This window comes from Erythrolamprus reginae, chromosome Z, assembly GCF_031021105.1.
Source record: "Erythrolamprus reginae isolate rEryReg1 chromosome Z, rEryReg1.hap1, whole genome shotgun sequence".
Classification (NCBI taxonomy): domain Eukaryota; kingdom Metazoa; phylum Chordata; class Lepidosauria; order Squamata; family Dipsadidae; genus Erythrolamprus; species Erythrolamprus reginae.
In genome coordinates, this window is record NC_091963.1 from 4678379 (window position 1) to 4703648 (window position 25270).

Consider the following 25270-nt stretch of genomic DNA (forward strand, 5'->3'; position numbering starts at 1 on the left):
AGCCCAGGTCCGGAACGAATTAAACTCGTATCTCGAGGTACCACTGTACCACGTTTTTTTTCCATCCGATGATGTCATATGTCATCGCCAAACTAATAATTTTTGCAAATAAATAACAAAAAAAATAATTATTGTTAATAAATAATTATGTTTATAAATATCAGGATCACTATTCAATGGTGAGTACCAGTAATAATGGTGAATAAATGGTTGTTAAGGGAATGGGAAATGGTAATTTAGGGGTTTAAAGTGTTAAGGGATGGCTTGTGATGTTGTCCATAGCCAAAAATGGTGTATTTATTTCCGCATCTCTACTTCGCGGAAATTCGACTTTCGCAGGCGGTCTCAGAACGCATCCCCCGCGGAAATCGAGGGAACACTGTACTGGGGTTTTTAGGCTTTTTAATGTAAAATTGTTATTTTAAACTTTAATATTAGATTTGTTACTGTATATTGTTTTTATCATTGCTGTGAGCCGCCCCGAGTCTGCGGAGAGGGGCGGCGTACAAATCTAATTAATAATAATAATAATAATAATAATAATAATAATAATAATAATAATAATAATTGGGTAGACGAGGTTGCCCTGATAGACCTGTCCCAGCAGAGAGAAAAAATAACACTTCCACTGCCAGGAAATTTCTCCTTAGTTCCAAGTTGCTTCCCTCCTTGATTAGTTTCCACCCGTTGCTTCTTGTTCTACCCTCAGGTGCTTTGGAGAATAGCTTGACTCCTTCTTCTTTGTGGCAGCCCCTAATTTATTGCTTCTGTGGAAGGCCAGAGAAAAAACACATTATACAAGATTTTCTTGAGTGATTTTTTTCCCCATTAGCTGGGACACATTGCCACCCTGTTAAGGTTATTTATTCAGAGGGCAAATCCATCCAAGGTTATTGATCCGTGCACTTTACTGTAACTTGAATGAAAGCTAAGAGGGGAATAAAATGTTTTTTCCATCCCCCCCCCCCTCCAACCCTACCCCACCCCGGTCTCTTTCCGCCCCGAGAAGATATTACTTTTTGCAATCCAACAGAAAGAAATTGCATGAAGGGGCTCCAGAGTTTGTTTGAACAAAAGGGAGCTACGCTTGACATGGGGCGCAACAGGTGGATAGAAGCCAGACAAAGAAACATTGAATTTGCAGGTGGGATGGACTCTCAGCTAGGGAAGAAATTAAATGCAGAAAAATCCATGAATTCTGATCAGACAAGCTGCTAGGCAAGAATTTCGCCTGGTGTGGCCTAGGGGAAGAGCCTTCTCTGTGGTGGCCCCAGCCCTCTGGAGTCAATCCCCCCCTGCTGGAGGGAGATTCGTACTGCCCTCACCCTCCTGGCCTTCCGCAAGGCCCTGAAAATGCACCTTTGCCAACAGACCTGGGGCCACTGAAATTTTAACAGCTACCTGGGCCTATGAATTTAAATATTATCTATGTTAGAATGAATGTTAGAATGAATGTTGGATTTTTAGAATTGGAATTATTTAGATTTTACAGAGCTGAAGAGATTGGATACTCAGGGCAGCTCACAACATATAAAATATACAATACATCATATAATCCAATTAACTAATTAAAAATCTGGAAACCCCCCCCCCCCAAAAAAATGTAAAAAACCCAATCATTCCATTCCCTCCACATTCTCTCACACATTCATTAGGCAGGGGGCAAAGATCTGGTGGCATAAATGAGTCTTCCCAAGAGAAGATGAGGTAATCAGGAAAATTATTGAACGTGCAGAGCTGGACATGATGACGAGGCGGTTGAAGAACCAAGAAGAGTCGGGATTCTATAAAATCTGGGATAGGGTCTTGCTGTGGTTAGCTCTGGCCCAGCTCCTGCCCCAAGGAATGTGCAGGCGGATATGGGGGAAACATCCACATGCCACAGGCCTGTTTTGCTCCGGATGGAATCTGCCGACGAAGCCTCCTCTGACCAAGGAAGCGTGAGTGACAGGGAAGAGAGGAGTTTGGCAGACAGCCCAGGAGGAGATCAATCATCTGTATCATCCTTGGATTCTGAACAAGAATGAATGACACATCCACACATGCGTAGAGTGATGCATAGGAGACAACAACTGAAGGATTATTACAGGAGAAAATGATGCCACCTGTGGTTGGGTGGGGCTTCAGTAATTAGAGCTGCTGCCACAAATTGATTTTTCATGCCTTTGAAACCAAAGCAAAGCAACGTGTGTGTGTGTGTGTGTGTGTGTGTGTCTCACTTCGTTGGAAGAAGAAGGGGTGTGAAGTTTCTTCACAGCTGCTAGCTAAGTACTTAATGACTGCTTAAGGGAAATTGTATAGACTACCTGGTTGTTTTGGGAAGAGTGCTCTTTGCAATACAAAAAGAGTGCTTAGTTTATTTTGACTTTTGTGATAAAGAACATTGTTTTGAATTTTCAAACATGTGTGTCTGTAATTTGTACCCTTGCCTTGAATTTTCGGGAGGCTCCTACCAAAGAGCCCGGCAAAACAGGGTCTATATTTGGTTGAATAAAAGAAATTCTCAATGAATTCAAGGTTATATACATTTATTATTCTGAACTGTATTTAAATAGAGAAATGAAGTAGATACATTTTTCCTTTTCCTTTTTCCTCTGAAATGATCTAGTCAACACAAGTTTTTCTTTTCTTACTATGTAGACTTCTATTCCGAACAGAGCGATTGTAGCTCCTTTTTTTATGTTATGTGTTTTGTTTTGTACCTTTATGTATGTGCGTTGTGTCTTGTTTTTTAAAAATAATGAACATTTAAAAAGGAAAAAAAAGAAGTAGCTTGCAGTACTGCACTCTAACCACTGCACCACCGAGGCTCTGTAGATAGTGCAATAGGATAGGATAGGGCAGGGGACTACCTATATCCTGTTTTTATCAAATGCCGTCTGTATCAGGCAGGTAGGAGACAGCAGTGAAAGAAAGTAAAGCAACGATATTAAAAACCAGCATCTCTGGGTGCAGATGATATTTTAGGAGTTACCAGAACTATTGTTTTAATAAAAATGCCTGAAAAGAAGATAGAATCAGTTGGACACAGTAGCTAAGTAGAGTTGCTTGGTCATTACTTTGATGGAAGATCACTAAAATATCCCACCCCCCACTTCCATCATCTCACCCATCCTCTCACTACTCTCTCTAGCTATCTGTCTCTCTTTCATCTCTCTCATCCTTCTATCCATTCATCACCTCATCTTTCCCTCCCTCCCTCCCTCCCTCCCTCCCTCCCTCATTCTATTCTATTCTATTCTATTCTATTCTATTCTATTCTATTCTATTCTATTCCATTCCATTCCATTCCATTCATTATTGTGTTCTGTTCTGTTCCATTCCACTCCATTCTATCATCAACATCTATATCTATCCCTGCATCTGTCTGTTCATTCACCCATCCATCCACCCATCCATCCATCCATCCACCCACCCACCTCTGGACAGCCCTGGCTGCTGGCTCTTTCTTTCTTTCTTTCTTTCTTTCTTTCTTTCTTTCTTTCTTTCTTTCTTTCTTTCTTTTTTTCTTTCTTTTTTTCTTTCTTTCTTTCTTTTTTTCTTTCTTTCTTTCTTTCTTTTTTCTTTTTTCTTTCTTTCTTTCTTTCTTTCTTCTTTCTTCTTTCTTTCTTTCCTTCTTTCTTTCTCTCTCTCTCTCTCTTCCTCCCTCCCCATCTCCATCCTATATATCTGTCTATCTGTCTATCTGTCTGTCTGTCCGTCCGTCCGTCCGTCCGTCCATCCATCCATCCATCCATCCATCCATCCTTCTATCCATCCATCCATCCATCCAACCAACCCACCCACCCACCCACCCATCCACCCACATGACCCCAGGATGCTGAAGCTGTCACAAGTACATGCCAATTTCCAAACATTTCAGTTTTGATCACACAACCCTGTGGATACTGCAACGGTCATAAGTGTAATACACAGTCATAATTCACTTCTTTTTAGCACCATCATAACTTTGAGTAGTCACTAAATGAATCATTGTAACTTGAGGATTACCTGTAGTTCTTAAAGCCTTAGAATAAGATTCCTGGCCAGGGGTAAAATTTGCAACCTAGCAGTCATGGAATAGGAATCCAGGTTGTAAAGTGTGATGTGACTCAGTTAACAACTGCCTCACTTAGCAACAGAAATTCTCTTTTTTCATGTGCCGAAGACGCATTCATGTGTCATGATCCCATTTTCCCGTAGTTAATACTCTGAACCAAGATACGCCGCTAAATTCTTTATATTTTTCTTTTCTTGTCTGTTTTTTATTTTTGACCCCTTTTTATTGTACAAGTTATAATAACTGACTAGGTTAAACAGTGATTGGCCAGCAATAAAGATAGCAAGAGCAAAGAAGAAGACCAACTCCTATTAATAAAAGGGAACTTAAAAATTATACATATTTACAGAATCACCCACACACACAGAGAAACACACACTTTGTATAACAAGTTCCGCCCTTCCGTTTATGTCCCCAACTGCTAAGGATTACCCAAATATTTGCTCAGTGCTTTCAACATTAAACATGGGAGATTGTTGCAAAGATCAGCCCCTTGGTTATATTAAATTGGTCTCTTTAACTCTTTCCCTAACGACACGTGTAAGAAAAATGCTCAAATGTGTCTGACTTTTACTGACACAGTTGGCCTAGTGGTTAAAGCACCAGGCTAGAAATCAGGGAAACTGTAAGAAAAGCAACTGCAAGACTTTGGGTCAATCACCAGGCGAAAAGACAAAACGGGGCGAAACTCCCTTAAAACAAATGTCTCATTTTAGGAAGAAAAATTTGAGGCTCAATTGTGGTCATAACTCGAGGATTACCCATAAATGTGGCTTGACCTGTGGGAATGTTCTTGGTGATTCCTTGCTCACCATTTCATTGTCTCCTTTGGTAGTTAGTTGTTTGACACGGGGTTGTTGCTTCTTCTTTTTTTTGCCTTGGTTGTTCATCTAGTATTAATCTTGGTGTTAATCTTGACTCAATCTCTACTCGTTGTTAAATGAATCACTGTTAAGTTAGAAACATAGAAGACTGATGGCAGAAAAGGACCTCATGGTCCAAACTTCCAGCAGACGTGGTAGATAAATCCACAGTAACTGAATTTAAACATGCCTGGGATAAACATATATCCATCCTAAGATAAAATACAGGAAATAGTATAAGGGCAGACAAGATGGACCATGAGGTCTTTTTCTGCCGTCAGACTTCTATGTTTCTATGTTTCTATCTAGTCTGCCCTTATACTATTTTCTGTATTTTATCTTAGGATGGATATATGTTTATCCCAGGCATGTTTAAATTCAGTTACTGTGGATTTATCTACCACGTCTGTTGGAAGTTTGTTCCAAGCATTTACTAATCTTTCAGTAAAATAATATTTTCTCATGTTGCTTTTGATCTTTCCCCCAACTAACTTCAGATTGTGTCCCCTTGTTCTTGTGTTCACTTTCCTATTAAAAGCACTTCCCTCCTGAACCTTATTTAACCCTTTAACATATTTAAATGTTTCGATCACGTTCATCAAGTTGTTAAGTGAATCTGGCTTCCCCATTGATTTGGCTGCTGGGACACTGCAATTTTCATAAATACGGTTGCTTAAATGTGCCGAATTTTGAACACATGATCCTGGAGTTTCAGCAAGGCTCACAACTCTGAAAAATGGCCAGGAGTCAATTTTTTACAGTGCTGTTGTAAATTCAAATGAGGAGTGGGTGGCTCCCAGCTCGGTCCGGTTCTAAGAACTGGTAATGCTGGGAGGGGGAGTTTCTGCCCACCCCTCCAGGTTGTGCGAGCATACGAGTGCATGAGTGAATCTGTAGTAAAGGGTTGTAGAACGCACTACTGCTTCAAATGGTCCCTAAATAACTGTTGTAAGTCTAGGACTACCGGTATGTAAACAGAAAGCAAATTCCACTCCCTTGTAGCACTGGTGCCGTTACCTAGATGGGTGGTGAAATGTCTGCAGGAAACAATCAAGCTCAGAGAGCACCAAGGATCCCACAGTCCTCCTCTTCCTCCTCCTCCCTGCAAACCCCATCCCTTCTAGCACTGATTCTGTTGCCTAGGAGGGTCACGAAACGTCTGCAGGAAAAACACCAAAGCTCACAGAGCACCAAGGACCCTTCATGTCAACTCTGAGCTGCAAATATTCTCCTTTATCAAGACCCAGTTTGCTAACAACTGCTATGTGGGTCACAGTGTGTGGTCCCAGGATACAGACCCGACTCATTAGCGTGTTGTTATTGTTCTCTAAAAGTCTGTGGATAGAAATGGCTGGGGAAAAGCCTTTTGGGGGTGGGGGTGTCAGCTCTCTTCTTCCCTCTCATTTTTTCCTCTCTCTCTCTGTCTCTCTTTCTTGCTCTCTCTCTGTCTGTCTCTGTTTATGTCTTTTATCTTTTGTCTCTGATTGGTTCTCTGTCTCTCTGTTTCTGTCTGTCTGTCTGTCTATTTGTTTCCCTGTCTGTTTCTGTCTCTCTGCCTGTTTCTGTTTCTGTTTCTCTGTCTCTTTGTCTCTCTCAGTCTCTCAGTTTCTCTATTTGTCTCTGTCTCTGTTTCTGTTTTGGCTCTTTGTCTCTGTTTTGGATTCTGTCTTTGTGTTTCTGTTTTTGTTTCTCTGTCTATCTGTCTCTGTTTCTCTGTTTCTCTGTTTCTCTCTCTCTCTCTCTCTCTCTCTCTCTCTCTGTCTCTATCTGTCTCTCTGTTTGTGTCTCTGTCTGTCTCTGTTTCTCTCGCTCTCGCTCTCTCATAAGAAGAGCCCTGCTGAATCAGTCCAAATCCCATCGAGTCCAGCATTCTGTGTCCCAGAGTGGCCCACCAATTGTCCTTGGGGGTCTTGAGCAGAAAGAGAAGGCAAGACCCTCCCTTTCCCTTGACCCCCAACAAATGGGACCCAAGGGAACCCTGCCTGCCTCAACCAACATAGAGGCGGTACATGGACATCCCCTTCAATAACCACCTATGATACACTTGGCATCCATGAATCTGTCTAATCCTGCCTTGAAGCTATCAAGACTGACAGCTGTCACTTCTGGAAGTGAATTCCATCAACCAAGGACCCTCTGGGTGAAGAAATATTTCCCTTGATTTGTCCTCACTTTCTTACCTATGAGCTTTAGGGAGGGTCCCCTTGTCCTAGTATTGTGTGATAGAGAAAATATTTTTTCTCTATCCACCTTTTCTATCCCATGCATGATTTTATACACTTCGATCAAGTCACCCCTTAAACGCCGTCTTTCAAGGCTGAAGAGACAAAGGAGTTGCAACCTGGTTTCATAAGGGAGGGGCTCCATTTCCTTCATCATTCTTGTTGCCCTTTTTTGCACCTTTCCCAGTTCCATTCTATCCTTCTTGAGATGCGGTGGCCAGAACTGTACACAGGACTCCAAGTGTGGTCTCACCATTGATTTGTACAGAGGCAAATTTGTTTTTTTTTTGTTTTGACTCTCTTTCTCTGTCTCCCTGTCATGGATTCTGTCTCTGTTTCTCTCTCTGACTCTCTGTCTCTCTATTTGTCTCTCTGTCTGTGTTTCTGTGTCTCTGTTTTGGCTCTCTATCTCTGTCTATCTCTGTGTTTCCGTGTCTCTGTTTCTATCTCTCTGTCTCTGTCTCTCTATTTGTCTCTCTGCCTGTGTCTCTATCTGTCTCTATCTCTCTGTCTCTGTCTCTAGCTCCCTCTGTCTCTCTATTTGCCTTTGTCTTTCTTCCAAGCCGTCTCTCTGGAGAGGTTGGGATTCAATGGACCGGCAGAGCGTTGAGCCCTCAACCTCTTTTTTGCAGAAATTATGTCCGGCCTCTGTGGCATTGACTCAAGAGCAGGGAAGAAGGAGGGTGATCCGGCACAGAAGGAGACGGGGAGGATTCTGCCCATCAAGGCATTCATGAAACTTTCAGCAATTTAATTCCACTCGCTTGCAAGCCTTGGGGGGGGGGGCGAATGAAAACACAGCCCTCTGGATAACCTCGGAGGTGATAGACAGAAAAATTAAACGGAGATGAATTTTGGTTTGAAAAAGGATCTGGAGGCTTTTGAAACAAACAAAAAAAGAGAGGCAGAAACAGCTTTAAGCGGTAGGGACTTCAACTCCCAGAATTCCCCAGCCGGCATGCTTAACTTCCAAACAGAACCGAGACTGTCCCAGATGTGCCTTTTCAGGAGGCCACTGGATTGTCTCGGTTTTTTTTTTCTTTTCTTCTGAAGATGTTTTGCTTCTCAACCAAGAAGCTTCTCCAGTTCTGACAGGATAGTGGGGAATGGGAGGATTGATATCCCTTGCAGACAACTGGTCATTTGCATAAGCTAAGCAGATGTGCTTAGCTCCTCATTGGCTAAGGATGAATGGATGGTTGGATAATGGATAGTATCCACAGGGTTGTGTGATCAAAACTGAAATGCTTGGAAACTGGCATGTACTTGTGGCAGTTTCAGCATCCTGGGGTCATGTGATCTTTTCCTGCAACCTTCTGACAAGTAATGGAGAAGCCAGGCGCATTTAATAATCATGTGACCAGCTGACCAAATATGGGTGATTCACTTAACAACTGCTTGTCAGAAGGTCGCAAAAGGGGATCATGTGACGCCAAGACACTGCAACTGTCATAAATGTGAGTCGGTCGCCAAGCGTCCGAATTTTGATCACGTGACCACTGGGATGATGCAATGGTCATAAGTACAAAAACCAGTCATAAGTCTTTTTTTTTCCAGTGCCATTCTAACATCGAACGGTTGCTTAAATAAATGTTTGTTAGTCTGTATTACCACAAAAAGCTAACTTTCCAGAATCAACAAAGAGATTTTTATTATTATAAATGCTCCAACACTGGAAGTTTTAAAGAAGAGATTGGATTTGTCAAAATGGTATATGGTTTCCTTTTTAAGCAGGGGGTTGGATTAAAAGATCTCCAAGGTCCCTTCCAATCCTATCCTATCCTATCCTATTCTAATTTTCCATTCCATTCCATTCTTTAATTGCTTATTCGTTATTCTATTTTATTTTCTATTCTATTCTATTCTGTTCTGTTTCTTATTTATTTATTTATTTATTTATTTGCTTGCTTACTTACTTGCTTTCTTATTTATTTATTTATTTATTTATTTATTTATTTATTTATCTTGTCCAATACACAATAATACACAATGAAGGTAATAGAGGACACCTTCAAGGAAATAGAATTAGAGAAAGAATAGAAGAGAGAATATAGGATAAAATAAATTGATGAGAGAATAGAAGAAAGACATAGGGATAGAAGAGAAGATATATGGGATATAGGAGAGACAATAGGACAGGGGTTGGAAGGCACTCTAGTGCGCTTATGCACTCCCCTTGCTGACCTCTTAGGAATCTGGAGAAGTCAACCATGAATAGTCTAAGGGTAAAGTATTGGAGGTTAGGGGATGATACTATGGAGTCCGCTAATGAGTTCCACTCTATTACTAAAGTCCTATTTTTTACAGTCAAGTTTGGAGCAGTTAATATTGAGCTGGAATCTGTTATGTGCTCTTGTGTTGTTGTGGTTCTATTCTAAATATTCTAAAGCCTAAATTGGAACTAGGTTAAAAATAAAACTCAAATACTAAAATTATTTGGAAGGGTTTTGGGGCGATGCTGGGAGGTTGGCTGAAGACATTCCTGTTCTTTTTGTTGAAATGTCTTGTTTCATTTCGCCTCTGTTGTGTCATTGTTCAGTGAACTCCATATTCAGATTTTTAGCTGAAAGCAGCTTGGGGCCCAAAAGAGAGAAGGCAAACTCAATTCTTTATAGCACAGCCTTTATTTTTAACCTCTTATATAAATCTATCACCAGAGGTAGTTCTTGACTTACAACGGTTTACTTAGTGACCGCTCGAAGTTACAACCGCACTGAAAAAAGTGACTTGTGATAGTTTTTCACACTAATGACCAGTGCAGCACCCCTGCAGTGGGGAGTAATAAGTTTTTATTTATTGAATAATAGTTTTTTTTATTGTCCTTCCTTCTCTAGTACTTTAGTATGATCCTTAAATAGGAAATAATTAAATAGTATGTTTGTACCCATAAAGGCTTTAATCATTTTAATAATTATCTAGAACTGAACTTTCATAGCAATGAAAGAAAATTGAGCTACCTGCCTAATCTGTTATCCTACTGAACCTTGTCCTGGGTTCAGGACAAAACCTTGAAATGTTACTGCGCTCCACAACCAATAATGGTGTCTTTCATTTGTCCCTTTTTGTGGGTATTCAAATAATGTGACTTCATCAAGTGAAAAAGAGTCCAAGCCCCTATTTGAAAACTTAACTTGGTCGGTAAGCCACTCCCACCCAGTCACATGACCTTTAAGCCACCCTTGGTCACATGGTTGTCAAGCTACTCCCACCTGGTCACATGGCCCGCAAGCCATTCCTACCCACCAAGCTACACCCACACAATAAGCCATGCCCACAGTGTGGCAGTAAAAATTTTGGCAGCCCATCACTGTCCCTTGGTCAGGTGGTCAAAATTCAGATGTTTGGCAATTGACTCATATTTATGACCTGTGATCCCCTTTTACGACCTGACAAGTATTGTCAATGGAGAAGTCAGATTCGCTTAACAACCGTGCGACTAACGTGGCAACCACAATTGTTCTGTCCGGCTCTCTGGTAGAATCCTCCTGAAAATTCACAGGTACAAATTTCAGACACACACACGTTTGAAAATTCAAAACAATGGTCTTTATAATGAAAATTCACTTAAACCAAGCCCTCTTTTGGTATAGCAAAGAGCCCTCGCCTCCAAACAAACTGGTAATTTGTACAAGTTCCTTATCAGTTCTGTGATACTTAGCTTGCAGCTGTGAGGCAATTCACAGTCCTTCTTCTTTCACAAAGTGAAACACACTTTGCTCTGGTTTAGTTTCAAAGCGGGGAAAAATCAGCACACAAAAAGTCAAAGTCAGTAAAGCAGTCACGAAACACAACGATCAGATAATCCTCCACAATGGCCAAACCCACAGGCTGCTATTTATAGCAGCCTCACTAATGACCTCAGCCCCACCCAACCACAGGTGGCCTCATTTTCTTTGATAATAATCTCTCAGTTGTTGTTGCCTATGCATCGCTGTCCGCATGCGTGGCTGTATCATTAACTCTTGTTCTGAATCCAAGGAGGAGCCAGATAATTGATCTCCTTCTGAGCTGTCTGCCCCACTCTCCTCCTCCCTGTCACTCATGTCTTCTTGATCAGAGGATCCTTCATCAGCAGATTCCACCGGGGGCAAAACAGGCCTGCGGCATGTGGATGTCTCCCCCACATCCACAATCCTTGGGGCAGGAGCTGGGCCAGAGCTAACCACAACACCAATGATTCACTTAACAACAGTGACAGGAAAGGTCGCACAACGCGCATGATTCACTTAACCAAAGTGTCTCTCTCTGAGCCACAGAAAATTTGGGCTCCCTTGCACTTTGTTAAGTTGTGGACTAGCTGCAATTTCTGAAAAAAAAATTATTCAACAGGGCACTTTCGAAATTGAATAATGCGTTCATAAAAGCCACAGAGATTTGTACCTATGAAGATGCCAATTTAACAGCAGGTATAAAAGCATGCAAAGAAATTGTCGCTAAAATTACAGTTAGAGATCGGATGCTGCTTTGATGCAGAATAAAAATATCTTTATGGCTGAGACGCAAATATGGAAAATTTCAGATGTCAAACTGGGCAAAGCAGCCAGGAAGACACCAAGTTAAAACTTTGGGAGGAATTAAAATTCTTGGTGTTCGTTCTATACAAATAGTCCTCGACTTATAACTGAGCTGCAGATATTTCCGTAGCTAAGCAAGACAATCGATTAGGGAGATGACTGGAAAAAAGTGAGTTGTGAAATATTTCACACTTATGACTGTTGCAGCCCCCCCCCCCCATGGTCATAGGATCAAATTTCAGACAATTGGCAATTGACTCATATTTATGACCATCATGGTGTCCCATAAGGACATAAGAACATAAGAAGAGCCCTGCTGAATCCCCTTCTGTGTCCCACAGTGGCCCACCAATTATCCATAGGGATCTTGAACAGAAAGAGAAGGCAAGACCTTCCCTTTCCCTTGACCCCCAACAAATGGCACTCAAGGGAATCCTGCCTGCCTCAACCAACATAGAGGCAGCACATGGACATCCGTTTCAATAACCACGGATACACTTGGCATCCATGAATCTGTCTAATCCTGCCTTGAAGCTATCAAGGCTAACAGCTGTCACGACCTCTTCTGGAAGGGAATTCCATCAACCAAGGACCCTTTGGGTGAAGCAATATTTCCCTTGATTTATCCTCACTTTCTTACCTATGAGCTTTAGGGAGGGCCCCCTCGTCCTAGTATTGTGTGATAGAAAAAAGAATTTTTCTACACTATCGAAGTGTATAAAATCATGCATGGGATAGAAAAGGTGGACAGAGAAAAGAAGAATTTTTCTCTATCCACCTTTTCTATCCCATGCATGATTTTTATACACTTCGATCAAGTCGCCCCTTAAACGCCGTCTTTCAAGGCTGAAGAGACCAAGGTGTTGCAATCTGGTTTCATAAGAGAAGTGCTCCATCCCCTTGATCATTCTTGTTGCCCTTTTTTGCACATTTTCCAGTCCTATTATATCCTTCTTGAGGTGTGGTGGCCAGAACTGTACACAGTACTCCAAGTGTGGTCTCACCACCGATTTGTACAGAGGCAATACAACACTTGCTGACCTATTTTCGATTCCTTTCCTAATCATGCCAAGCATGGAATTTGTTATTTTTTTACCACTGCTGTGCACTGGGTTGACATCTTCATCGAGCTGTCCACCAAAACCCCAAGATCCCTTTCTTGGATTGTCTCAGAAAGCTTGGTCCCCATCAGTTGGTAGGTATAATTGGGGTTCTTTGCCTCAATAGGCATAACTTATAAATCCCAGGGTCATGTCATCTCCTTTTGTGACCTTCTGGCAAGCAATGGGGGAGACAGATTCATTTAACGACTGTGTGACTAACTTAGCAACCACAATGATTCGCTTAACAATGGTCGTAGAGTGGCGCATAATTCACTTAACCAATGTCTCTCTCTTAGCCACAGAGTTTTTGGGCTGACTTTGCGCTTCATAAGTCAAGGACTAAATGTAATTTCTGAAAATTATTCTACAGAATGTTGTGGTTAGCTCTGGCCCAGCTCCTGCCCCAAGGAATTTGCAGGTGGATGTGGGGGAAACATCCACATGCCGCAGGCCTGTTTTGCTCCCAATGGAATCTGCCGATGAAGCCTCCTCTGACCAAGAAAACGTGAGTGACAGGGAAGAGGGGAGTTTGGCAGACAGCCCAGGAGGAGATCAATCATCTGTATCATCCTTGGAATCTGAACAAGAATTAATGACACATCCACGCATGCGTAGAGTGATGCATAGGAGGCAAAGACTGAAGGATTATTACAAGAGAAACTGAGGCCACCTGTGGTTGGGTGTGGCTGCTGTAATTAGTGCTACAGATAAAAGTGCAACCTGGTGTTTTAGCCTCATGGCAGTTTATCTGATTCATTGTTTCATCAAGATCGAGGTTTTTGTGCTGTTCAAGATTGTGTGTGTGGACTCTCTGGACTTTAGAATTGGACTCAATTTCCCAGTCATTGGGTGAGCAATTGGATTGCATTTAACCTGTGCCTTGTGTGTACCAGAAAATCCCTGTGACATTTAAAAAGGGAGCTGTTTCTGTTTTTCTGTTTATAAAAACTTTTGGGTTTTCCTTTTATTGTGTGGTGTGTGTCTTCCTGGACTAATTACCCTGTAATTACGGAGGCGGGCAGAACACAGAGGACTTTCAAAATTGAATAAAGCGTCATGAAAGCGAGCTTGACAACTGCATGGATTCACTTACCCAGGGTGGCAAGAGAAGTCGTGAAATGAAGAAGGAACAAGTGTTTCGCTTAGCAACGGACATTTTGGACTCAATTTTGGTCGTAAGTCGAGGACAACAAGATTTTATTCCCTGCCATTTTCCTTCCTGGTGGTTATTGCTTGGACTATATTAATACTGAAATGGGTTTTTAAATGGACTCTTATTAGATCATTTCCGAACTAGATAATGTGATTTTAAGGCAGGGCTGTAAATCTCTTTGAACAAAGATACTCTCTTGAAATTTCAAATCTTCCCTCCTTTCTATTACTGAGTTGTCTCTAAAACAATCCCCCCCCCACGGCCCATTAAGAGGGGATCTGGGATCAAAAGGGAAAACTGATTGCAGCTATTCTGTGTTATATTTTTTTACACCCCACTTCCTCCAAATGTCTTTGGAATCAGTTTTTTGAGTCCACATTGAAAACAACAACAACTACAGAGGCAGAGCAATGGTGTTGAACTAATCGAGGTAGCTCAGATGCCAACAAAAGGGGTACATGCCCCCCAGAATTCTCCGAGGAACAGAATGCCACCAAAATGGAGAAAAAGCAAGAGAATTCACTTGGATTTGGGATTAAAGAGAAATGGGTTAGTCTTGCCTGTTGCAAATTGATGGCCTTTTTTTCTTCCTCCTGTCTCCTCCCCTCCTCTCTTCCCTCTCTCCTTCCTTTTTCCTCCCTCCCTCCTTTCTTTCTTCCTCCCTCTTCCAACTCTCCTCCTCATCTCCTTTCTTCCTTTCCTTTCCTTTAATTTCCTTTCCTCTCTTCCTTCACTCCCTCCCTTCTTTCCCTTCCTTGCTTCCCTCCCTCCCTCCCACCCTGCCTCCCTTTCTCTCTTCTTTCTTTTTGTTTCTTCCTTCCCTCCCTCCCTCCCTCAACTCTCTATCTTCCTTTCCTCCCTTCCTTCCTTCCCTCCTTCCTCCCTTCCTTCCCTCCTTCCTTCCTTCCTTTCTTTCCTCCTTCCTTCCTTTCCTCCTTCTTTCATTTCCTTCCTTCGTTTCCTCCTTTCCTCCTTCCTTCCTTCCTTCATTTCCTTCCTTCCTTCCCTCCTTCCTTCCTTCCCTCCTTCCTTCCTTCCTTTCCTTCTTTCCTTCCTTCCTTCCTTTCCTCCTTCCTTCCTTCCTTCCCTTCCTTTCCTTTCCTTCCTTCCTTCCTTCCTCCCCCCTCTCCTCCCATCCCCTTTTTCTCCTTCCCTTCCCTCCTTCTCTTCCCCTTCATTCCTCCCCTTCTCTTTCCCTCCCTCCCTTCCTAATCCCTCCCCTCCCCCCTCTCCATCACATCCAGGAATTTAGTATTCAAACACTTCCTTCTTTCCGTCTCACTGAACAAGGCAAACAAACAGCCTCCCCCCACTTCCCTCCCCCAAGAACATCAATCTCTGTGATTAAAGGCGGTTCTGCCTGATGGGGGGAAATTAAAATTCCGCCACTAATTTTGCTGAGGCTTCAGCTGCCTTGTTGCACCCTAAGGACGGACTCTGGTGCCCTCCCCTCCCCGTGGTGGAGCGTCTTGATGTCCTTCCCCCTCTGCCTGCCCCCAAGCTGAGCAAATGGCAAATGTGGGTACACGGAACTATTTGAGGGAGACTGAAGCAACTTGTCCATTAACCAAGGCTTCCAGTCGGGTTGCATTCATCTCAGGTAGTCCTCAAGTTATGACCACAATGGAGCCCAAAAGTTTCTGTTGGAAAGCGAGGCAGGTGTTAAGTGGATTTGCTCCATTTCATGACCTTACAGTTGTTAAGTGAATCTCTGCAGTTGTTCAGCTAGTGACAGAGTTGTTAAGTGAACCTGGCTTCCCCATTGACCCAAAATGGGAATCATGTGATCACTGGACACTGCAACTGTCTATTGGAAGGAATATATATCATTTAGCACTTACACTTATCTACTGCTTTATAGTGTTTTTATAGCCCACTCTAAGCAGTTTACAGAATCAGCCTCTTGCCCCCAACAATCTGGGTTCTCATTTTATCCACCTCGGAAGGATGGAAGGCTGAGTCAACTTTGAGCCGGTGGTGAGATTTGAACTGCTGAACTACGACTAGCAGTTAGCTGAAGTAGCCTGCAGTGCTGCACTCTAACCACTGCATTACCTTCTGGGTTCAGTTCCAAGGAGGGAAAAAGACCCTGGACTCATGGAAGTTAGTTAGTTAGTTAGTTAGTTAGTTAGTTAGTTAGTTAGTTAGTTAGTTAGTTAGTTAGTTAGTTAGTTAGTTAGTTAGTTTATTTATTTATCAAACAAGTATAGTATTATAGTACATATTAACATAACATAACATAAGTAGAATGTAGTAATAGAAAGTATAATAAGACAATAGGACAGGGACATTAGGCACATAAGTGCACTTATGCACGCCCCTTACAGACCTCTTAGGTTGGAAAGAAGATTTAATGGTGGACAGGAGCAGATGGCATGAGATCCTGAGCAGAAAAGGTGGATCACATGCTTCCAGATGTTGGGTGAAGAGAGAGAAAAAAAGTGGCAATGAAAAGTGGCAATTCTAATCTCTGGGGGGAGTTGGTTCCAGAGAGTTGGGGCCGCCACAGAGAAGGCTCTTCCCCTGGGTCCAGCCAGACGACATTGTTTAGTCGACGGGACCCAGAGAAGGCCAATTCTATGGGACCTAATCGGTCGGTGGGATTCATGCGGCAGAAGGAGGTCCCGGAGATATTCTTGGTCCGATGCCATGAAGGGTTTTATAGGTCATAACCAACACTTTGAATTGTGACCGGAAACTGATCGGCAACCAATGCAGACTGCGGAGTGTTGGTGTGACATGGGCATATTTGAGGAAGCCCATGATTGCTCTCGCAGCTGCATTCTGCACGATCTGAAGCATGTGGTCATCATCTTGTTTTTTATTTTTATTTTTCAGCACTCTGCATGCACATGTGTGCAATGAGTGTGCGCACCCATGACTCACACTCACATGGCGTTGGAGGAAGCGAACCAACACCAAAGCAAGCTAGAACCCACCCGTGGCCGGACATCAAAAAATGGCAATAACCTGATTAAAAACTTATTTGAAACAGAAGCCTGTTTAATTGTTTTAAATGAAAATTGAAATTATGTTGCCCTCCCCCGCAAAAAAGAATTGAAAAAGAAAAATTACAGAAGAAAATTGCCACCCTCCATAAGTTGGGCGTGCAGTAGATTCGTTCTCTTTTCATAAAAAAAGGTTTTTTTTAAACACTCCACGGCAGCACTAAAGTTTTCTTGATTTATGCAAAGAAACACATGCTGAGTAATGGCCATTGTGTCAATCGACAGAGGCTGCAAATATCTCCTATAGCTGCGTGGGAATGTGCCTCAGCCCACCAAGGGTTCGGTTACCATCTGCCTTCTTACGTTCTACCAGGGTAGATTATTACCAATAATCAAGATAATTTAAAAAGGGCCTAGCCCTTTTAAAAAGCTAGACAATTTGCAAGAAGGAAACCATATTTTTATTCCTTGTCTGCAGAGGGTTTTAGACTGTGGTTCCTCCATCTTAATAACTTTAAAAATAGGTGAATAAGATACTGTGTAATATTAATATTTAGAAATATATATATGAATGATAGGTGTTATAGAATAGAATAGAATAGAATAGAATAGAATTTTTATTGGCCAAGTGTGATTGGACACACAAGGAATTTGTCTTGGTGCATATGCTCTCAGCGTTCATAAAATAAAATATACATTTGTCAACAATAATGTGGTACAACACTTAATGATTGTCATAGGGGTCAAATAAGCAATGAAGAAGCAATATTAATAAAAATCTTAGGTTATAAGCAACATGTTACAGTCATACAGTCAACATGGGAGGAAATGGGTGATAGGAATGATGAGAAAAACTAGTAGAATAGAAGTGCAGATTTAGTAGAAAGTCTGACAGTGTTGAGGGAATTATTTGTTTGGTAGAGTGTTGGCGTTCGGAAAAAAAACTGTTCTTGTGTCTAGTTGTCTTGGTGTGTAGTGCTCTGTAGCGACGTTTTGAGGGTAGGAGTTGAAACAATTTGTGTCCAGGATGTGAGGGGTCAGTAAATATTTTCATAGCCCTCTTTTTGATGACTCGTGCAGTATACAAGTCCTCAATGGAAGACAGGTTGGCAGCAATTGTTTTTTCTGCAGTTCTGATTATCCTCTGGAGTCTGTGTCGGTCTTGTTGGGTTGCAGCACCAAACCAGACAGTTATAGAGGTGCAGATGACAGACTCAATGATTCCTCTGTAGAACTGGATCAGCAGCTCCTTGGGCAGTTTGAGCTTCCTTGTTTTTGGAGTATAACATGCACTTTTTTCCTCCCTAAAAGAGGTTGATAATTTGGGTGCGTCCTACACTCTGAATGTAGTTTTTTTTCCAGCCCTAACTAGCTGCTATCAATCTTCCCAGTTCTTACCTTGTAGGCTCTTTCATTGTTACTGTTTCTGAAGAATGTTTTCCAAGTTCTAAATCTTTGCAGGGTTTTTTCATTTCTCTAACCTGCTCCAAATGTTTCTTTCCAGCCCAAACCAGGTGTTAATGATGTTCCCAGCTCTTACCCTCTTGCAAGCTCTTTCATTGTTACTCTCTCAGAATAATTTTTTTAAAGCCCTAACCAAGGAATAAAATAATGTGCTGAAGCTGACCAGACTAAGGACACTAGCCAGATGAATACCTGGTAGGCAGATTCTTTTCCCTATTTTCCTTCCCCAAAACTAAGGTGTGTCTTACACTCTGAAAAATATGGTAATTAAGTTCCTAAAAATACATGACAATATAAATAATAGTAAGAATAAATGGAAAAGTTTATAAGCATGCACAGAAGCAAAAAAATTAATTGTATGTATTTGTATTGTATTGTATTGTTTTTTGTATTGTTATTGCCTACTTATATATGTAAAAGCCCCCCCCTCTTTTTGTGATTATTTTTTCAATTTATAGATAGTTTAGCCTGCAAAATGCGTACAATTTTACTAAATTTGGTGTGGGATTACTAGTTTGAACATTTATGAGCTTTTATGAGCAAAATAAACCAATAAGCATTATTTTTTTATTTCAATTTTCATTTTATTGTGTGCTGAAATGTTCAACCTAGTTTCCAATGGAAAGAAGTTTTCAAATTGACCAAATATAAGCACTTAAAATAAAGAATTTTCAGTTTGAGTCAGACAGACTCGAAAACAGTACAAGTGTAAGTGGTTTTGAACAGCACAAAGGGTTAAATAATGTTCAGGAGGGAAGTGTTTTTAATAGGAAAGTAAACACAAGAACAAGGGGGCACAATCTGAGGTTAGTTGGGGGAAAGATCGGAAGCAACGTGAGAAAATATTATTTTACTGAAAGAGTAGTAGATGCTTGGAACAAACTTTCATCAGACATAATTGGTAAATCCACAGGAATTGAATTAAAACATGCCTGGGATAAACATATATCCATCCTAAGATAAAATACAGGAAATAGTATAAGGGAAGACTAGATGGACCTGGAGGTCTTTTTCTGCCATCAATCTTCTATGTTTCTACCCTTATCTCCAGCTAATTGGAGAAATGCTGCCAGCATGGAATTCCTTGCGTTAACCCTTGTATTGCAGAAATTGTGTTACCAATAGCCTTTGCCTTTGGGTACTTTGGAAACAATGTGTGTGTGGGTCTTTATTTCTGATAGTTGATCCTGCAGGACTGAACAGAGAACAGGGGGGCTTATTTATGTACATGTGTTTATAAATCCCTTCCTTTCCACACCATCCAGTCAGAACTGAAGAAGCTTTTTGGATGAGAAGCGAAATGCCTTCAAAGAAAAATCAGAAAGTTCAGTCGCTTCTTGAAAAAGCATATTGATTGATTGATTGATTGATTGATTTTGTCCATTGCCCAATGAGAGTTATATTGGGTATACATATAGTAAATATATAATGAAGGTTTTAGAGGATATACTCATAGTAAAGTATATCTAAGAAAGAAGAGAAGAAATAGGAATAAAATATATCAGTGAAAGAATAGAATAAATATAGGAAAGAAAAATGGTATAGCAGATATAGGAGAGCAATAGGACAGGGGACGGAAAGCACTCTAGTGCACTTATGCACACCCCTTATTGACCTCTTAGGAATCTGGAGAGGTCAACCGTGGATAGTCTAAGGATAAAGTGTTGGGGGTTTGGGGATGACACTACAGAGTCCGGCAATGAGTTCCATACTTCGACAACTCGGTTACTGAAGTCCTATATTTTACAATCAAGTTTGGAGCAGTTAATATTAAGTTTGTATCTGTTGTGTGCTCGAGTTTGCCTGTGTTTGAAGCTGAAGTAGTTGTTGATAGGAAGGACATTATAGGAGATGATTTTATGGGCTATGCTTAGGTTGTGTTTAAGGTGATGTAGTTATAAGATTTCTAAACCTAAGATTTTAAATCTAGTTGCATAGGGTATTCTGTTGCGAGTAGAGGAGTGGAGGGCTCTTCTAGTAAAGTATCTCCAGACGTTTTCTAGAGAGTTTATGTCCGAAATGCGGTGTGGGTTCCAGACAGATGAGCTGTATTCAAGGATTGGTCTGGCGAACGTTTTGTTAGTGAAGTGAGATTACCGGAGCAGAAGCTACGTAGGATTAGGTTAATAACTCTTGAAGCCTTTTTGGTGATGTTGTTGCAGTGGGCTTTGGCACTTGGGTCATTCAATATGAGTATTCCAAGGTCTTTTACGGAGTGAGGGTTAGAGAAACATTTTGCCGTCTTTGCTGGCGCTCCTAATAAAGGAATCTTTTGACTCCACTTCAGAATATTTGTCGCTTTTGGAGAGCCGGGTCAGAACATATTCTGTGGTTTTTCCCAACATGGTTTAGGAATCTGACAGCTCTGCTTAGTTTACACCCATCCAGACAAGCATTCTTCCCACGAAAACTTATCATTTGAGAAACTTGGCCGCTTTCCCGAGGCCAATTCCAAGGTTGTTTCTGAAGCTTATGTCGCCATGTGTGAAATTTGAAATATGTCCTGAAGGGCAACGACCCCGTGCATAGAAATCAGCGGTTTTGTGTTGGAAGGGATGGTTGAGTTCTTCTTTCAAACAGTCGCCAAGGAAACCGGAACGGGTTCCAAACCTTTTTGGAAAAATCATTTAGAGCTCATTGGTTCCTAATTTAGCCTCTTGACAAGCCACTTGGAAAGGGGTGGCAAATGTAGTATTTGAGGCTCATCCTGAATTCAGTTTTTTTGACCGCGTCCCATTGTGGGTGGGGTAGGAAGTGCCAAATTCATCACTTGCCAGGAGGGAAAAAAAATGAGTGAACATTTTGTTGCAGATATTTCATGACCAAACTAGGTAACATCACCAGTGGTGGAAGGAAGGGGACGGAGGCGGGTTCTTGATTTTTTTTTGCTACCACTCTGTGGGGGTGGCTTATTTTGTGGGTGTGGCATGCGTGGAAGCAAAAAACTCAGCCAAAACCGCCAAATTCTCGCTCACGGGTGCATCCTCACACAAGATTTGGGTCCCGGGGTCTGCACAGAAGCCAAATCTTGTGATGAAATGCCTTGCGCATCTATTGTCAGCTGGGGCTGTGCATGGAGCTCCATTTTTGCTACTGGGACGCCATATTGGACTACACTGGTTGCAACCTGCTAGTAGCTGGAGCTGACATAAAGCCATGCCGCATATTTATTTTTTATAATTTATTTATTTTGTCCAATACATAATACACATTGAAGAGATATAAGTAAAGAAAAGAATAGAAGAAAAGATATAAAAGCATAGGTGAACATATTTGAAAGGAAGAAAAGATAAAGGAGACAAGGAGAGACAATTGGACAGGGGACGGAAGGCACACTGGTGCACTTATGCACGCCCCTTACTGACCTCCGATAGGGCTCCATGTGCCACCGTTTGCCATCACAGGCTTATGTCAATAAGTTATAGTTCTAGTCTTTCTGTGCAGTCAGTTTCTTCAAACTAGTCTCTCTCTCTCTCTCTCTCTCTCTCTCAAGGTGATCAAGTAGATCAAGTAAGTATTAAAAAAATTAAAATCACAGAAATGTATACCTCCCTATTTTTATAAGTTTATAAAACCATGTCTGTGGAGATGCGGCCTACCATGCCCAAGCCCCCCACCTAGCCTTCCAAGGTCAAACCCTATCCTGATGTGGCCCTCAATGAAATTTGAGTTTGACGCCCCTGCTTTAGACCAATCACAAGGACAATGAGATGTAGTCCTGCCTTAGGCATGGTAACTTTGAGCCAATCACCAGGTGACAGTGAGTTCTAGTCCTGCCTTAGGCATGGAAGCTGGCTGGGTGACTTTGGGCCAATCACCAGGAGACTGGGAGTTCTAGTCCTGCCTTAGACATGAAAGCTGGCTGGGTGACTTTGGGCCAATCACCAGGAGATTGGGAGTTCCAGTCCTGCCTTAGGCATGAAAGCTGGTTGGGTGACTTTGGGCCAATCACCAGGAGATTGGGAGTTCCAGTCCTGCCTTAGGCATGAAAGCTGGGTGGGTGACTTTGGGCCAATCACCAGGAGACTGGGAGTCCTAGTCCTGCCTTAGACATGAAAGCTGGCTGGGTGACTTTGGGCCAATCCCCCGGAGACTGGGAGTTCCAGTCCTGCCTTAGGCATGGAAGCTGGCTGGGTGACTTTGGGCCAATCACCAGGAGATTGGGAGTTCCAGTCCTGCCTTAGGCATGAAAGCTGGTTGGGTGACTTTGGGCCAATCACCAGGAGATTGGGAGTTCCAGTCCTGCCTTAGGCATGAAAGCTGGCTGGGTGACTTTGGGCCAATCACCAGGAGACTGGGAGTCCTAGTCCTGCCTTAGACATGAAAGCTGGCTGGGTGACTTTGGGCCAATCACCAGGAGACTGGGAGTTCTAGTCCTGCCTTAGACATGAAAGCTGGCTGGGTGACTTTGGGCCAATCACCAGGAGTCTGGGAGTCCTAGTTCTGCCTTAGACATGAAAGCTGGCTGGGTGACTTTGGGCCAATCACCAGGAGATTGGGAGTTCCAGTCCTGCCTTAGGCATGAAAGCTGGTTGGGTGACTTTGGGCCAATCACCAGGAGACTGGGAGTTCCAGTCCTGCCTTAGACATGAAAGCTGGTTGGGTGACTTTGGGCCAATCACCAGGAGACTGGGAGTTCCAGTCCTGCCTTAGGCATGAAAGCTGGTTGGGTGACTTTGGGCCAATCCCCCGGAGACTGGGAGTTCCAGTCCTGCCTTAGGCATGAAAGCTGGTTGGGTGACTTTGGGCCAATCACCTGGAGACTGGGAGTTCTAGTTTCTCCTTGGGCACAAAACCTTGGACCAGTCACTTTCTTCCAGCTCAGCCAACCTCACACGATCGTTGTTATGGGAAAAGGAAAGGAGGAAGGAATATTTACTATGATTGCCCCCATGAGTTACTTATTAAATTAATAAAGGTGGGATAACGTTCTAACAAATAAATAAATAACTTTTTCGCGGGGCTGGTTTGTCATGTCCCTCAGCAAACTACACAGTCTCATGTAGCATGATTAAATTACCTTTTATTCTCCCCTGTAAATTCAGGCAATTCAGCAAAGGACAGTTCAGTTTTCAAGTTATGCCAACTCAGCAGACGATTAATCTTCCCAGGGTTGATGAAAGCCAAGGTAGATATTGGCAGGGGGGGGGGGGGGGATGAATATTTTCTCCCCAGTGTGGTCATCTCTTAATTAGGCAAAGTGGCTGAGATGGGGAGAGGGTTTTATTCTCTTTTTAGTGGTATTAAGTCCGTTAACTTCTCTGCCCGATTGCCCTCTACAAGAAAAGCAAATTCTCAAGAGCCATCTGGTAGCTTTCAGGGTGTCTTTCCAGCCCTCGTTTCCTTAGAGCCTTGGCAACTTGAAGATATTTGGACTTCAACTCCCAGAATTCCCCAGGCAGCAAATGCTGGCTGGGGAATTCTGGGAGTTGAAGTCCAAATGTCTTCAAGTTGCCAAGGTTGGGAAACACTGCCTTAGAGAATATTCCAGACCAAAGGAGAGCCTCTGTGAGGGTCACAAAATTCAAAATGGCCGCCACACTTGTGCTTTCAGAGCCCCGCCTCTTTCTGATCATGTGACAAGAGGACATTAAAAAAGAGGAGGAACTTCAAATGGTGGCAGCATTTGATGAACTATGTAACATGGGCTTAAACGAATTAAGATATAAGAAAATGGTTATTAGAAGTTGAAAAAAATGTGCATTTTGAATTTAATGTTTTATTCTAACACACCCCCCTTTCTTAATTTTACTCTAGACGGATTTAGTCTTTCTTTTGTTTTTAGACAGAACGCAGTTCTTGAACTATGAATTTATTATGTAAGATGTTTTTAGATATATATGCCATTATAATACAGAGACACTTATCTGTTCTTAGATATGATCGATTATGATGATATATAGAATAGAATAGAATAGAATTCTTTATTGGCCAAGTGTGATTGGACACGCAAGGAATTTGTCTTGGTGCATATGCTCTCAGCGTACATAAAATAAAATATACATTTGTCAAGAATCATGTGGTACGACACTTAATGATTGTCATAGGGGTCAAATAAGCAATGAAGAAGCAATATTAATAAAAATCTTAGCATATAAGCAACAAGTTACAGTCATACAGTCAACATGGGAGGAAATGGGTGATAGGAATGATGAGAAAAACTAGTAGAATAGAAGTGCAGATTTAGTAGAAAGTCTGACAGTGTTGAGGGAATTATTTGTTTAGTAGAGTGATGGCGTTCGGACAAAAAACTGTTCTTGTGTCTAGTTGTCTTGGTGTGCAGTGCTCTGTAGCGACGTTTTGAGGGTAGGAGTTTTCATTTATGTTTTAAGGTGTAGAAAAATTAAAAGCTTATTAAAAAAGAGGGGGATTTTGAGGTACTAGGGGCCATTTTGACTGTTTGGACCTCCTCCTCAAAAGGGTGTTGGGCGCAAAGGATCTTGGGAAAATGCCCTTGTCAATATAGGCAGTCTGAGACTTACAACATTTGTTTAGTGACCCAAAACATGACTTTTGACCATTTTTTTACACTTAAATGTAGCATCCTTGTGGTCATGTGATCAAAATTCATAAATGCCTCACATTTATGACGGTTGCAGTGCGTCAACGCCACGTAATCTTTTATGACCTTCTATCAAGTAAAGTCGATGTAACCATTACAAATGTATGCACCAGCTGCCAAGCAACTGAATTTTGAACCCACGATCATGGTCACTTTTTTTGAACTGCCATTGTAAACTTTGCACAGTTACTAAATAAACTGTGGTAAGTTTTATTTATTTTTATTTCTTTATCGCAATTTATTTATTTTATTTTATTTATTTATTGGATTTATATTCCTTCCTTCTCTGAGAACTCGGGGGTTGGGGGCTTACAACATATCAAGAAACACAATATAAATTACAGACATCTAAAATCCAATTAATTTAGCTAATTAATTTAATAATAATAATAATAATAATAA